At 32.3% G+C, this 14673-nt stretch overlaps 1 pseudogene; it reads left to right on the top strand.

Moving 5' to 3' along the window:
* Positions 1-1605: 1605 nt before the first annotated feature.
* On the top strand, positions 1606-6236 carry LOC115950309 (annotated as a pseudogene).
* The last annotated feature ends 8437 nt before the right edge of the window (positions 6237-14673 follow it).

Raw genomic sequence — 14673 nt, 5'->3', positions numbered from 1 at the left:
AACAAACTACGTACTAATAATGGTAACAAGAAATTGAATCACAGCAGCCTCAGGCTCTCATTAGCACAGTTGCATTCAGGTCAATAGTCATAAACCAATTAAACAGACTAAACTTCTAAAATGCTGTGGGAAAAAAAGAAGTGCAGGAAGGTTCCTGCTGTGTTGACCTTGGGAGTAGTTTGACTCCGAGGAAAAAAACTTGTTGACAAAATTAGAACTAGATTTAGATTTGTAAATTACAGCCATTGAAATTGTCAATGTGCTCACAAGCAATCCGTGAAAGATCCCAATCTGAATCAGGCTATCATGCGCTTGTAACTCATGAATTTGTATATTAAACAATAACTGTGACTGCCAACTGGCCAAAAAATAAAAATAGTATGTGTATGGTGGGAGGTAGCTTTATACATACTCCTTTTCTACAAATATTTTGTCTCCAAACTTTAACAAATTAGTAATGGACAAAACTGCATCATCATTGTAAGGTTGAATTTAATCAACCATTTTATTGGCTTTATTCCGTGCCAAATTTGTTTGTATTTCAGTATTTAGTAACCTTGTATTTAGGTGGGTTTGTTGTAAGGGTAGTGAGTGAGATAGAGTGTTGATTGCTCAAGAGTGTGCAAGAAAACAGATATTCGCGGCTTGCTCTCGCGGGTAGCTCGCGGCTTCAAGCCGCCAAACGCAGCACACGTGCCAAGCGTGCCAGAAGATGAACAGTCATGCTAGCTGGAGCACTACAGGACAAAACAAGACAACTGGGCATACGGTTATCTCGCGACTGGGTCTCGCGACTTAGTCAAGTCGCGAGGCCAAGTCGCGAGCCACCCCTGTTTTGTAAAACCTGACGTTTCACATTCCTCTCTCACTCCAGTATAAATACCCCTTATACCTATAAATGTATGAGAGCTTCCAGAGAGAATTTTGAGAGAGAAACCCTAAAGAAAAACAAGATTGATTCACCAACAATCTATACATTAGAGTCTCTTCAAATTCCTCAACTCTCTTCCTCTCCATTATCAAATCATTGAGAGGCATTTTACCAAAACCTTGTTCTTACCATATTCATCACTGTGAGAGGGTTGTTTGGTATGCTGGGAAGCAGTTAGGAAGGAACCAATCTATATTGGTTGATGCTATGGTCTAGTAGCGGAATTCGGGAAGCTAGAAAAGAAAAAGATTCGGCGCAACCTCGTTGGAGCAAGAAGCTTGGAGGGCTTAGGTGCACTGCGTAGATTAGGCTTGGAGGGTTTATTGCTGTCCTTGTATCCCAACTATATTTTCTAGTCGATTGTTTACCGCTTGGAGGGCGGCGGAGAGGTTTTACGCCGAGGGTTTCGGTTTCCTCTTCGATAACACATCGCGTGTTGTCTTTGTGTTTGCATCTTCCTTCCCTTTTATCTTTGCCTTTTTATTATCTGCTGTGGGTTATGATTTTAATTTGGCTTAGATAGTTTATCCAATTCTATATTATAGCTTGTGTTCATTTTCCGCACACTAGTTGTTTGACATAAAGCTTGAATTGGTTAATTTGTAAATTGGGGTCTAAACGTTCAAGGGTGTTTATACACATATTTGAACTTTCAATCATCATCATCCTTCAAAATTCAACCTCCATCACATGGAAATCTTGTTACAATTCTTAGTATTGATGGAGGAGGTGTTAGAGGGATCATTCCTGGAGTCATTCTTGCTTACCTCGAGTCTCAACTTCAGGTAATATTTCTTAAGTTTTTATGGAATTTCCCAAGTTAGTACATTTGAGAAATTCTAAGACCATTAAGGCTTATTGTATATTTGGTTCTAATCAAGTAACTCTATGGGTTTTGTGGTCGTAGGAGGTAGATGGCGAGGAAGTAAGGCTTGCCGATTACTTTGATGTAGTTGCTGGGACAAGTACAGGTGGTCTCATTGCAGGCATGTTAGTAGCACCAAATGAAAATAATCAACCTTTATTTGCTGCCAAAGATATAGTACCATTTTACCTTGAGAACAGCCCCAAAATCTTCCCGCAAGCATGGTAAATTTTGAAATGGGTTATTTATTCATTTTGTGCTAATTAGTATATAGGTCAAAGTTTTGTACCATGCAAATCATATTTATATATACTAAGGATTTTTTGCTCTTGGGTTTTTGTGAACACAGTGGAATATTTGCGTCAGCTGTGAATCTAGTGAAAATTTTAACGGGACGCAAATATGATGGAAAGTATCTTCACAAGCTCATAAGAAAGGAATTAGGGGACACAAAGTTACACCAAACCTTGACAAATCTAGTTGTTCCAACAAACTTCAGCCAACTATTTTTTCCTCATTTCAGGTTGTGGTGGTTTCTATGTTTTGTTGTTGTTTTTTTAATTGTTTCTTGTCATGTTTATTCTTTATTGCTTAGAATATTAAGAAAAGACTTCAATCATTATAGTTGGTTATTGCGTGGTAGTACCTTCTACAAATTGCTTTAATGAAGTTTTAGCAAAAGGGCATAAGTTTTAGAAGTTATCCAGGCCTATTAAAAAAATAAAGTTAGAGGTGAATTTGAAATACCATTGCACCACGTTCTACTTGATATTTTTAAGAATAATAATCACACACTTCTTATTATACACACATTATCAATTTGTCATATGAATTGAAAACACGATTTCAATTAAGATTGAGAATTCATGTTTTAAAAACATAATTTTACAATTTTAAACACGATTTCAAAAGAGTGTGTATGAAGTATATAAAACAAGCGTATAATAAGATTTTCCATAATTTCAATTACACATATTTCAAAGGGATCATTTTGTTCATGATTTTATTTTCAACATTTTAATTGGAGAGGGAAGATTTGACCCTTATAAGTCTCTATTGGATACACTAAGAATAAAGACCTAAAAGTCATTAGCACTCCCTTCATGAAATTAACATAAACAATATGTGCATATTTCAAACTCTTCTAGCACTACTTTAAATTTAAATCTAAATTTCTTCCTTCAAATCCTAGTACGCAACCTGATAGAATTGCAAAATTTTCATGCAGTTGACAAACCATCCAATCTTAGACGCTGCATTATCAGACATATGTATACGCACCTCAGCAGCCCCAACTTTTTTTCCTGCCCACTATTTTAGTAACCAAGATACACATGGAAGCGTGCGAGATTTCAACCTTGTTGATGGTGGTGTGGCTGCCAATAATCCGGTAATTTTTTTTTTTTTTTTTACAAGAATCAAATTCCTGCATAATTACTTATCAATCATGAAACTAATATTCTCGGTTTTGTGCTGAGTCAAGACACTGATCGCCATCAGTGAAGTGACCAAACAGATTGTTAACAAGAACCCAGATTTGTTGCCAATTAAGCCCATGGCCTATGATCAATTGCTTGTGATCTCAATAGGGACGGGCTCAAACACGAGTGAACAAAAATACAATTCTAAAACTGCTTCAAAGTGGAGTGTGATATCTTGGTTATATGAATATGGGGATAGTCCATTGATAGATTGTTACAGTGATTCAAGCAAGGATATGATTGATTACCACAATTGTGTGGTTTTTCAAGCTCTTCATTCTGAAAATAACTACCTTCGAATAGATGTAAGTCAGCATTTATATTCTCTCTTGCATGGATAATAATGCTATTGTTGCAAACTCTCGTTCACAAAAACCATTATTTTTAATCTTGAAATTAAAATCAATGGTGAATATTATAGTTTGTGTGAATGATATCTTGCTATGGACAGAGCCATTCATGGACTAGGGGGGCAATGGCCCCCCCTAATTTTTTTTATAAATAATATAATTATATAACTATATATTTAGGTAGTAATTTTAGTGATTTTGTTCAATAAAATTACATTTCATCCCCCTTATTAATCATTATAAGAGAAACGCTACAGTTACAAACTTTTTTACAATATTTTTACAGACTATTAAGGTAGAAAATTCTTACTATTTTGCATTTGGGTTCACCACTTACATAACTTTTTTACTTATTAATAACCACTTATCACAACAACAATTTGTAAAAAAATTTGTACATCTATTATTTTCCTCCTTTTAAAGTCCATAAAAATTTATAGATCTAAAATCTTTAAAAATATATATACAAGCCCAAAATATTAGTCCAACAACAAAAATTACCGAGGCGATCACAAAGTTTAAAAAAAAAAATGAGACTAATCAACCAATTTTACCAAAAACAAACAATTTAGCCCTTTAAAAACTTTAAACAAAATAATTTTGTCCTTACCAACAACAAACATGCTCTACACAAACATAAAAGTAATAATAAAAGAAAATCTTTGTTGGCCAAGCAGTAGAGCCAAAAGCCAAAGCCACCACATGCACGCAACTAACGATAGAACTGCCCCCTCTAACTCCAAGTTCTAGCTCCATTCCTGTCTTGCGACAAGGATAGAATTATTCCTTTTGTATTTAGTTGAACAAGTGCATCTTGCTTTTTGGTGGTGACTATTAACAAAAAAAATCCATATAATTTATTCAATAGGGACAAAAATTCCAAGAGAAAATTAAATCCTTGACAGGGAAAGGGTGTATAGGTGATAGCTAGATAGGCAATCAAGCCAAAATTTGTAGCAAGCCTGTGAATTAACGTACACTCCAATAAGAAGATTATGAACATATATAATAATAATTTAGTAGTGGCCGAGCCACAATGACCCTCCTACCTACTCTTGAGAGTTTTGAAAAACTCCCTTGTAAATCTTATGGTTTTAAAATTCCCTGTAGCCAATACATAATATGGCCTCCCCAAACTGTTCATTGATATACAAAATTGTCCCAAACCTCAAAATATGTTCATTGTATGTATAGTATTAAATTTACCTTTCGAATGGTTCAAATTTGTTTATTTGTTTTTGGGTGAATTAATTCCTTTTTTTTTTTTTTTACATATATTGACTATTATGAAGTCTTTTATTTATTTTTGAATTTGGCAAGGGATTGAATCTCACAATTGAATCGGTATTATATTTAGAGTAAATTGTCATAAAGTCATAAACTTTTAATTATTTTCTTTGTTCCTTTATATGCTCTTTAAAAATAATATCTCTACATCATCATTATTACTAAATAAATAAGCATATAATGTCAAAATGAGCACATACGAATGTCAACAAACAATTAGTCATACTTTGGAAACTTAACTTCTTACTTCTAAAAGAAACAATTTTCTCAATCAGCATATTCGTTGGGTTTTTTTTTAATGCCTGGCATGGACAGTTTATTTCTCAACCTATTTTATAAGTAGTGTTAGGATTATAATTTTTGACACAACTTTATCTCAACTTATTTATATGGTGAGTTATGAATGGTGGAATTGTAGACTCATATAGACCCACCACTTTTACTTCACACAATTTATGTACATGACAAATTGTAATAGAAATTATAGTCTTAGCATTTTTGTTTTTTATATAGGTGAACTTCCCCTATGTCCCTAAAGAGTAGACCTCGCTCTTTCACTAACTTAAGATCAATGATAAGTAATAATAACGATGACAATAGGTGTGCCCTTGTTTGATCATAGATTGGAATAAAGATATTCACACAAATTGGTCAATACAGTGAGAGGGAGAAACTCTCAGAAAATTATCTGTTTTCTTATTGAAGCACTACTTTTTCCAATTTCACGTACTATGCCATATGAGTAACTAGTGACTTTGTTCTTGAATGTTGGACTAGATTGATACGCTACATGGTAATTTGTCTTCTATTGATGTATCTACGAATGAGAACTTGGGAAATCTAGTGAAAGTAGGCTAATAGTTGCTAGAGAATCCAGTTACTCGCCTAAATTTGGATGCGGGTCTCTATGAACCAGTTGAAAATGGTGGAACCAATGAGGCAGCACTAAAAAGGTGGTAACACTTTCCTTCTGTTGACCTTTTAAGTTTTTCTATAGATTAAGGATCCATATTCCATGATTCATACTTGAAAGTAGACATCAATTAGCTGAAAAAGGACATATAAAACTGACCACTTGAAAGTAGACATCAATTAGCTGAAAAAGGACATATAAAACTGACCATAATTTAGTTGATACTAAGGTTTTGGCTAGTTGAATTGATCATAAATCTTGAACAAGCAAACCAGCCAAGCATGTAGCATCCATCTCTTATACTGATTTTCTAAGCATCGGGTCCAATGCTTGCAGGTTTGTAAAATCACTTTCGGACGAGAAGAAACTCCGAGACTCAAAATCACGAAGCAACAAAGGCGCAAATTAGTGATCTCCGTTTCTTTTATGCTACAAATGGGACGAATAAAAGTTATAAATTGATTTGTTGTTTACTTCAGTCATAAACTGATGGATCAGAATAATTTGTAATTTTTTAATTGCTAAGCAAGAATTACAGACAATAATAATATGAGGAATTTACAATAAGTAGCACTTCTCTCCGGCCTTCTAGGGCTTAATGCCCAAGCTAAGAAAATCAATCTGTTGCACTAGTTTACTCCTAACATGCTTCCCCTTCCCCCACTCCCGACATCAACACGCATGCTCAACAATTGACATTCTCTTATTTTTCATTTTCTGGTATCTCAGAAAGACCAATGAATTAAAAGAAGCTATTTTTATTTATTCATTTAGAAAGAGAGCCAATTTCTTGAGATACATGAGTAACATATTTGACAATTTCCTTTTCCCTTAACTGCGCCGTGACATTAGGGAGCTTTTAGTTCCTTAAACAGAATAATAAAAAGCATTCTTACATTCTCTTTCATAAAAAATGTCATTTTTACACATAAAAAATTTACTTTATTATTTTAGCACATTATTTTACAATATTTTATTTATCAAATATTTTATCCTTCAATTCTATACATTAAAATAATATTTACTACACATTAAAATAATATATTAATTACTCCCTATCATCCTCATCGTCAACAACAACAACAACAACAATGGCACAACCACCATTGCCGCAACAACGGCCACCAACAACCACTGTTGCAACAACATCGACAGTCACCACCGGCACAAACCCACATCCACCAACGTTGCCTCAACAACAACAACAACAACAACAAAAAAAAAAAAAAAATGAAAAAAAAAAAACACAACCAGAGAGATCGGCGCAAACCCACATCCACCAACCCACATCCACATCCACCAGCGGCACAAACTCACATCCACCAGCAGCACAAACCCGAGATCAGCGTGGTGAAAGGGTGATGAGAATGCCAGACAGAGACGTAGAACGATGGCGTCTTCAAATCAGCGGCGATGGAGTCTTCAAACGAGAAGCGATGGTGACGACTTGATCGATGAGGGTGGCGTACCGTTGATTTGAGGTTGAGAGTGGGTGATCTAAAGAAGAAAGAGAGAGAGAACATGGGTTGGAGAGAGACAAATCGGTGAGAAGAGAGAGAAAACGTTGAATTAAATATTAAGAGGAGAGAGAAAATGTTGAATAAAAAATTAGTATTTTGATTTGGCATTTGTGTCCGTACCTTCTCATATTTGAGACGGTATTGTAGCATGTTGCAAAATTATAGAACATTTAGAACACCTCATGAAGCTTGAACACCCAAAAAAAAAAAAAAAAAAAAAAAGTAAAAAACAACTATTCAACAAATTCAAAGAATAAAAGACCAAAAAAAAAAAAGAAGCTAATAGTAATAGGTATGCAGATTTTAGCAAAAATTGGGGCAGCACAACCCATATACCTCCCTATTTTGAATGAACTTGGAATTTTTGCTGCATCTTGATAAAATCGATCTATTTTGTAATAGAATATATATTTTTTTTTAATGTTATGATCCTTTAACAAAAAAAATAAAAATAAAAGGTATGGCTATAATATTTACTCCATTAGCTAAATAATGGCTATAATATAAAAATCGAAAAACAGAGTACAAATTCAAATTGGAGTATGCATATTAAACTATCCATCCATAAACAGTCAAAATAATGTACCTTCCTTAGAAGAAGAAAATTATGATAAGAATAAGAAGGTCTAGCTTAGGCACCTCTCTCCCTAATAAAAAACTATTTAAAGACAGAAATGTGTGGATTCAAAAGCCACTAGATAAATGTGTTTGTAAAAACTTATTAAAAAAATGTGCTAGAAAACTTCTCAATTTTTTTTTAAGAACCGATAAGGCTATAACATATTTTAATGAGATCAATAATTTGTGTTCTCAAATTTATCTTTTGCAAGAAGTTCACCGTAATAGAATAAAATTCTTCTTATATATATATATATATATATATTGTAAGGACTCAATTCGTAACAACCCCAAAATGATATTGGGTTAGCACATTAGGGGCCCAAACAATATAATTTGTAGAGCGTAGGTGTTCAAGAACTAGATTAACCTTTCTAGAAGTAAAAAGATCCAACCTCACGTTTATAGATGGATCAGAGCCGCTATAACAATCGGTTTTTCTTTGAAACTAATACAACTCTTTTCTTTCTAAGTTTTCTTCCTCAGTCTTCTCTCTGTTTCTCTCTATGTTCCGATCCCTTTTCTGCATGCTCTCTTTTCATGTAATATATTGCCCTCTTTATTCCATCTTTACCACACACGTGTAGGTTGGGTTTAGGGGATCTCTTTCTGTCCTATCCAACACCTTCTGGAACCTCTTTCTAGTAGCTGTAAGGCTACTTCATCACTATTTAGGCATCACTTCCACATTAATGTGGCCAGAGAGTTGGTTGAGAGGTAATTAATGCGGAGGCAACTGTTACTATAGATATTTGTTTGCCTTCTCTCTCTCCCACCTTTGGCCCCTTATCCCACCTTGAGTGGTGATGTAGCTCCGAGGTATGTTTGTAACCAGATGGCGTCCTGATCGTCCTCGGACTCGTATTGCCAAGAAGGGTTTTGTCCTCGAACGAATATTGAACTCACCTTTCGTGATATTCCCTCTTCCCTTCGTTTGGTTACCCCTTCAATCTGATATGGGCCTCTTCGGGCAGGTTTGCCTCCTCGGATGGGCCACAGGCCCAATTAACTTGACTTTAATAACTTTTGTGACTGACCGGCCCCCACATATATATATATATATATTTTTTTTTTTTTCCCCATTTCTTCTTCCATTCATTTTTTCAAATTTTATATGGTCCCAAATTAAATGTATTGAAGTAATTACATACAAATTTAAGATTTAAAATTTAAAATCATATTACTATTCAAAATTCTTTACAGAGATATTGGTATGTGTGATTACTATTTCATTTCAAATTAGATTCAATTTAAAATAAATAAATAAATAAAGCGATGTGAACTTCGAATCACAAACATTAGACATCACAAGAAATATCATTATAGTTGCACTACAAAAAAAAAAAGTCAATCCTAGGCCCTGCTGCTTCAAAAATGCCGCATAAGTTCATTTGGGCTATACTTGCACTTTTTAGCGTTGATATTGAACCATCGCAATAGATCTGGCTAGGCTATACCAGTGTTTTGAAAAGCACAGGTATAGCTAGGTCGCGGTGCTTTTGACAATTATCGTAACAGCCCAAATGCCTATCCTGATGTTTTGATAGCATCACTATATATCTTTTTTGTTTTTTGTTTTCATAAGTGCCAATATAGGTCAAGGGTTTATTGCGGCATTAAAGAAAAATGTAGTAATAGTTCACATATAGGCTATAGCTCTGGTTTTTGAAAATGCTATAAAAGAAACGTTGGGATAGACCCTTTTTTTTTTTTTTTTGTAATGTTGAGGTATCATTTAAACTGGTTATTTATTTATTTTTATTTTTTACTGGGTAATTTGTTATTGCAGGAGATCAAATCCCCGAATTGGCAGACACATAAGGTACCGGGTACCACTCAAGCAACTAGGCTCGGTGGTTAAACTGGTTAATTTAAATGAGGGTTACATTGTAGCACTTATATATTTATAGCAATTATTACACATCTTTAATTATTTTATTATTTATTAATAATTACTAGTAAAAGGTTCATGTTTTGTACAGTAAATTCATGTTTTAATCATGAATTTATAGAATATAGAGGAACATCAAATATGAAATTATTATTATTAGTATTATTTTTGGTTGTGATAGAACCATGGAGATAAACAGGATACCGACTACCGAGTGACGTGAATTAAAAAAAAAACTTTTTTCATTACATAAAGTTGGCACGATTGATTTGAACTGTAAATCATTTTCTTTTTTTGGTAAATTTTATTAGTGATAGAATATACATACGCAAGGCGATTGCTTCGGAGACGGATAGGAAAGAGAACAATATTGTTCTTTCTAAAATTAATATATTAAAAAGCAAATGAAATCATTTCAGTCATGGCGTGTCCATCATTGACAATAAGTAGAATACGTGTTACTTTTCAAGAAGAGAGTTGTGTTTACTGTTTAGTGGATAGACTAGGATGATTAGGTCCACGTAATACCGTCTACCACGTTTTCTTTTGTGTTTTGATTTTTCTTGTTCTCAAATTGAGTAACATTGATTCATCCCCATTTGGTAGATGAAATGGGAGCGATTCAAAAAAATGACCATTTTCCTGAAAATGAGAATAGAGACATTTCAATAATTTTTCTATGATGATATAATTTGAACTTATAGCTTTTGCTGAATTTCTTTATCATAATGCCAATATACTAAGGGTCCATTTAGAATCCGTTTATTTTGCTAAAATTGAAATTTTTTTACTGAAAGTACTATAGATAAATGTAAAAGTTAACTGAAATAGTGAGACTCATGAATAATATCAAAAAGTACAGTAAGACTCATAAATAGTAACAAAAATAAGCTAAATAGTAAAATAAATTTGCAAAAATAATTTATGTCAAACGCACTTAATATTAATTTTTTGTGTCACATAAATGGTATACAATTGATTTATTAATAACTTAAAATGGATAAAGTTTAATTCACTTTCAGACCTCTAATATATAATCTACGTTATGAAATAGATCTATTTCAAATGGAGAAAATTTCCAACCTGAAAAGTATATTAGAAAAGGAGATGTGGCAACACAAGGAGATTTACGTTTAGCTTCTTTTATATTTTTTGAAAAAATTATTTACATATTTGTTAAAAGTTGACTAAAATACAATCATACTTAAAACAACTGAATTTTTGAAAAAATGTAAACAAGCAAACGATTAAGTTAATGGAAAAAACATCAATACAAACATATTTTATATAAACATCAATCATACTTATAATACTGTCGCATAAGATACTTTCTCACGTAAACATTACCAAACTTGTTAACGTGCATGCTGCATAAATAAATTAGTAAAAGAAGAACCCCACAATGATTATTTGAGCTTCACCACGAAGAAGTAAGCTATATAGTCCCGCTATCTCCGCCACCCAAGAGTGCTTTGGGGCAACAGCTTTGTGTCATAACGTTTTCTTCAAGTTGAAGATTTTATTTAAATTTAGTCAGCAGGCCCATAAGGAAAAGAGGCATGAACAAAAAAAAAAATCATTGTACACAGAGATCGGTTGAAGCAAAACGTGAACGCCACGCTGAATAGTGAATAGTTTGTGGCACCCAAGCCTGTTTACAATAATAGCTAGCTAATACCGTAGTATATCATTTTCTTAAACATTATTCATGGACATTCAGTCAGGTTAGGTAGTAATTTTCTCACATGCGCCATCGCTTTCTTTATATAAAGTATCTGAGAGAATTCAAGAGATTTCTATTGACAGGCAAAAAAAAAAAAAAAAAAAAAAAAAAATTACCTTAGATCATTCTTTAGAAAATTATTTTAAGAAATTTTTTTATGAAAAATAAAAAGGTTATTTGACAGTTTTTTTAATTTTTTATAAAATATTTTCAAAAATAAATGATTAATATTTGTCTTAAAGACATACATTAACCAGCAGACCCAAAAAGAAGAAGCAATGCATGAATCTTGTTGGCATAATATTTTAAGTACATATACTTAAAACAAAGGAATGAATTTAATGGCTTTTTTTTTATTATAACAAAGCTTGTTGCATTTCAAGCATGTATAAGATACTTGTCACATATTGGTTTGTCCATTAGCGAAGTGACCAAACAGATTATGAAGAAGAATCAGGATTTCTTTCTTCACAATGAAACCTATGGATTATGGTTGTATAATGATGGAGTAACTCCAATAATAAAGCAATTGCAGATAAGGTCAATTTCCACATCTCTGTAATTTTTCGAAACATTCCTTAAAAAGGAAAAAGATAACAAGCAGCTTTTGTTTCTCATTGATAAGTTAGGGATCATATGCACACTTTCTCAAAAAAAAAAAAAAAAAAAAAAAAAGAGAGATCATATGCACACATAGTCCTTAATCAATTAGGTAGCATAAGAGTTAATATCCCTGACTCCTACGTTCAAAATTCTTAACTAATATCTGAGAGTCATTCTTAGTGTCTGTTTGAGAATAATTTATCTAGTTTTTTATTGAAAACTTTTTGTTAAAAGTATGCTAAAGTATACTTGTACCTTAAATTTTTTTTTTAAAGTGAGAAAATGCTGGTGTTTATAAAAAAACTGTGCATAAAAACTAAAAACTAAAAGCTAAAAATTAAAATTGATCCCAAATTGGCTCTTAAATTTTTAATGGATGAATATTTTGAAAATCTTCACAATTGGATTATATATTTTATTTGTTTTAATTCACATGCTAAATTTTGTGTTAATGTAATTCAATGATTAATTTGTCCAAATACTCTTTTAATAAAAAGTTCTAGAACTGTATAACATTATATAGAGTTACACTGGAATTACCGAAGGTGACCTAACTAAAAAAAAAAATTTGAGACCACACGCAACATTTGACTAAAAAGAATGAAAGGCACTCAGGCCCTAAATACGTTTGACTTTAAAATTCGTGAACGAACCTAGTGTAAGAAGTCTAACATTCTCTTTCATTTTTCCAAAGTGGGATATAAAGTTTTCTCACAAAGCAACAAGTCCCACACTGGTAATGATATGAAGAATGCCTTTACTTAAAGTCATAGATGAGCTGTTTTAATTTTTTCTTTATATTTCATTCTTAAGAGCAAATGTACCGTATTGAAAATTTACATGGTAATTAATAAGAGGTAACTTTTTATAAATCTCTATTTTAGGTTCAAAATCAAGATGAATTTTTGAAAAATATTTGAGGGCATACCTAGATAAAAATCTAAGTCCCATATAAATTTATTATATTTATTTATATCATTAAATAGTTATAAATTAAATAATTTATGATATCACCAATCAGACGTAGAAAGAGAGAACCACTCCTTCTTTTTCTTTTTCTTTTTTCTTTAATTTAGTTTTTTGTTCAATTCAGCAAAACCGTGGCCACACTACTTTGTATGATATTGGGCTAATTATAATTTATTTAAGAATATACTTATCTAGAAAATAGGTTTTATGGACTTAAAAAAATAATATATTATAAAGTGGAACTAAAAATTCATATGCCTTTACTTTTGTTTCATTTGGTGAGAGCAATTTTAAAGTGGACGGAATATGGATGAGAGATCAAGGTTTTCATTTGTTTGATATGAATAAAAATTGGGATGTGTGATGTTTTCCATCCGAGCCAAATTATATTTTTGCCCTCCTTTGACTCTATTTTTGTTCAATTCAACAAAACCATGGTGAAACTATTTTGTATGATATTGGAATAGTCATAATTTATTTTATTTATAATACCAAGGCATCTTTTTTGAATAACGTCTCTTAAATTACTTTATTTTAGGATTACTAAAGCCTTTTGTTTTTGGTTACTTGTCGAAAATATATGCCTTGGTATTAATAAATAAAATAATTATATATTATTAAACATATTTGACATATTTATTGTTAACACATGATAAATTTTGAGCATCAATTCGTTAATAGAATATATTTTTGTATTAAAATTTAATTACTGTGAGAATATAAAAATATATCTAATATGGATATAATAGAAATTAATTCAAATTAATTATTTATTTCTTTTATTTTTTCTTCCTAATCAAATAATAGAAAGTTATATACAATACATTTTATATCTTCCCACTTTTCTATTAAACATATTTAAACATATATATGTGAAAGTATATTTTTCTTACTTCTAATATTTTATTTTATATCTTTTCACTTTTCTAACGTTTCAATCAAATAAGCTTAAAATAATAGATTTAAATTGTTTTTCTTTCATTTGGTGGATTCTAGCCCATTTGGTGTATGTATTTAAAAACTGAAAATTGTTATTTAAAAACATGTGTGAAAATATGTGTGGGGACTATGGCCCAAAGTAACAGGTTGGGCCTTGGGCCCATCCGAGGACACCAGCCCATCCGAGGAGTTAACGTGGTTTAAGCAATTCATGTTAAACATCACTGGAAACAAAGAAAATAGGTCTGAGGAGGAATTTCTCCTCGGACACTGAAAATCCGGAGCGAAAGAGCATTCAAGCCACTGAAGCTCATTCCCTAAATATGTGAAAAGGAAGTAAACACAAAATATCTAAGCAAAAGCTGCCACCACCACATTGAATGCACTACAGCTACTTTCCTGACCGCATTAATGTGGAAAAGACCCCTGAACAGTGCTACCTTGGCTATCGTAACTCACAAAGAACTGAAAGAGGTGTCTGATGGGACAGATGCTCAAGTGGAGGTGTGGATGATCGACAAGTGTAAAGCCCAGATGATAAGAAAAGGCTTATATAATGTGTAGAAGCCCCCATAAAAGAAAG

The sequence above is a fragment of the Quercus lobata genome, chromosome 6 (genome assembly GCF_001633185.2).
Source record: "Quercus lobata isolate SW786 chromosome 6, ValleyOak3.0 Primary Assembly, whole genome shotgun sequence".
Classification (NCBI taxonomy): Eukaryota; Viridiplantae; Streptophyta; class Magnoliopsida; order Fagales; family Fagaceae; genus Quercus; species Quercus lobata.
The sequence above is the reverse complement of the archived record's forward strand: the minus strand, read 5'-3'. Positions and strand labels throughout refer to the sequence as shown.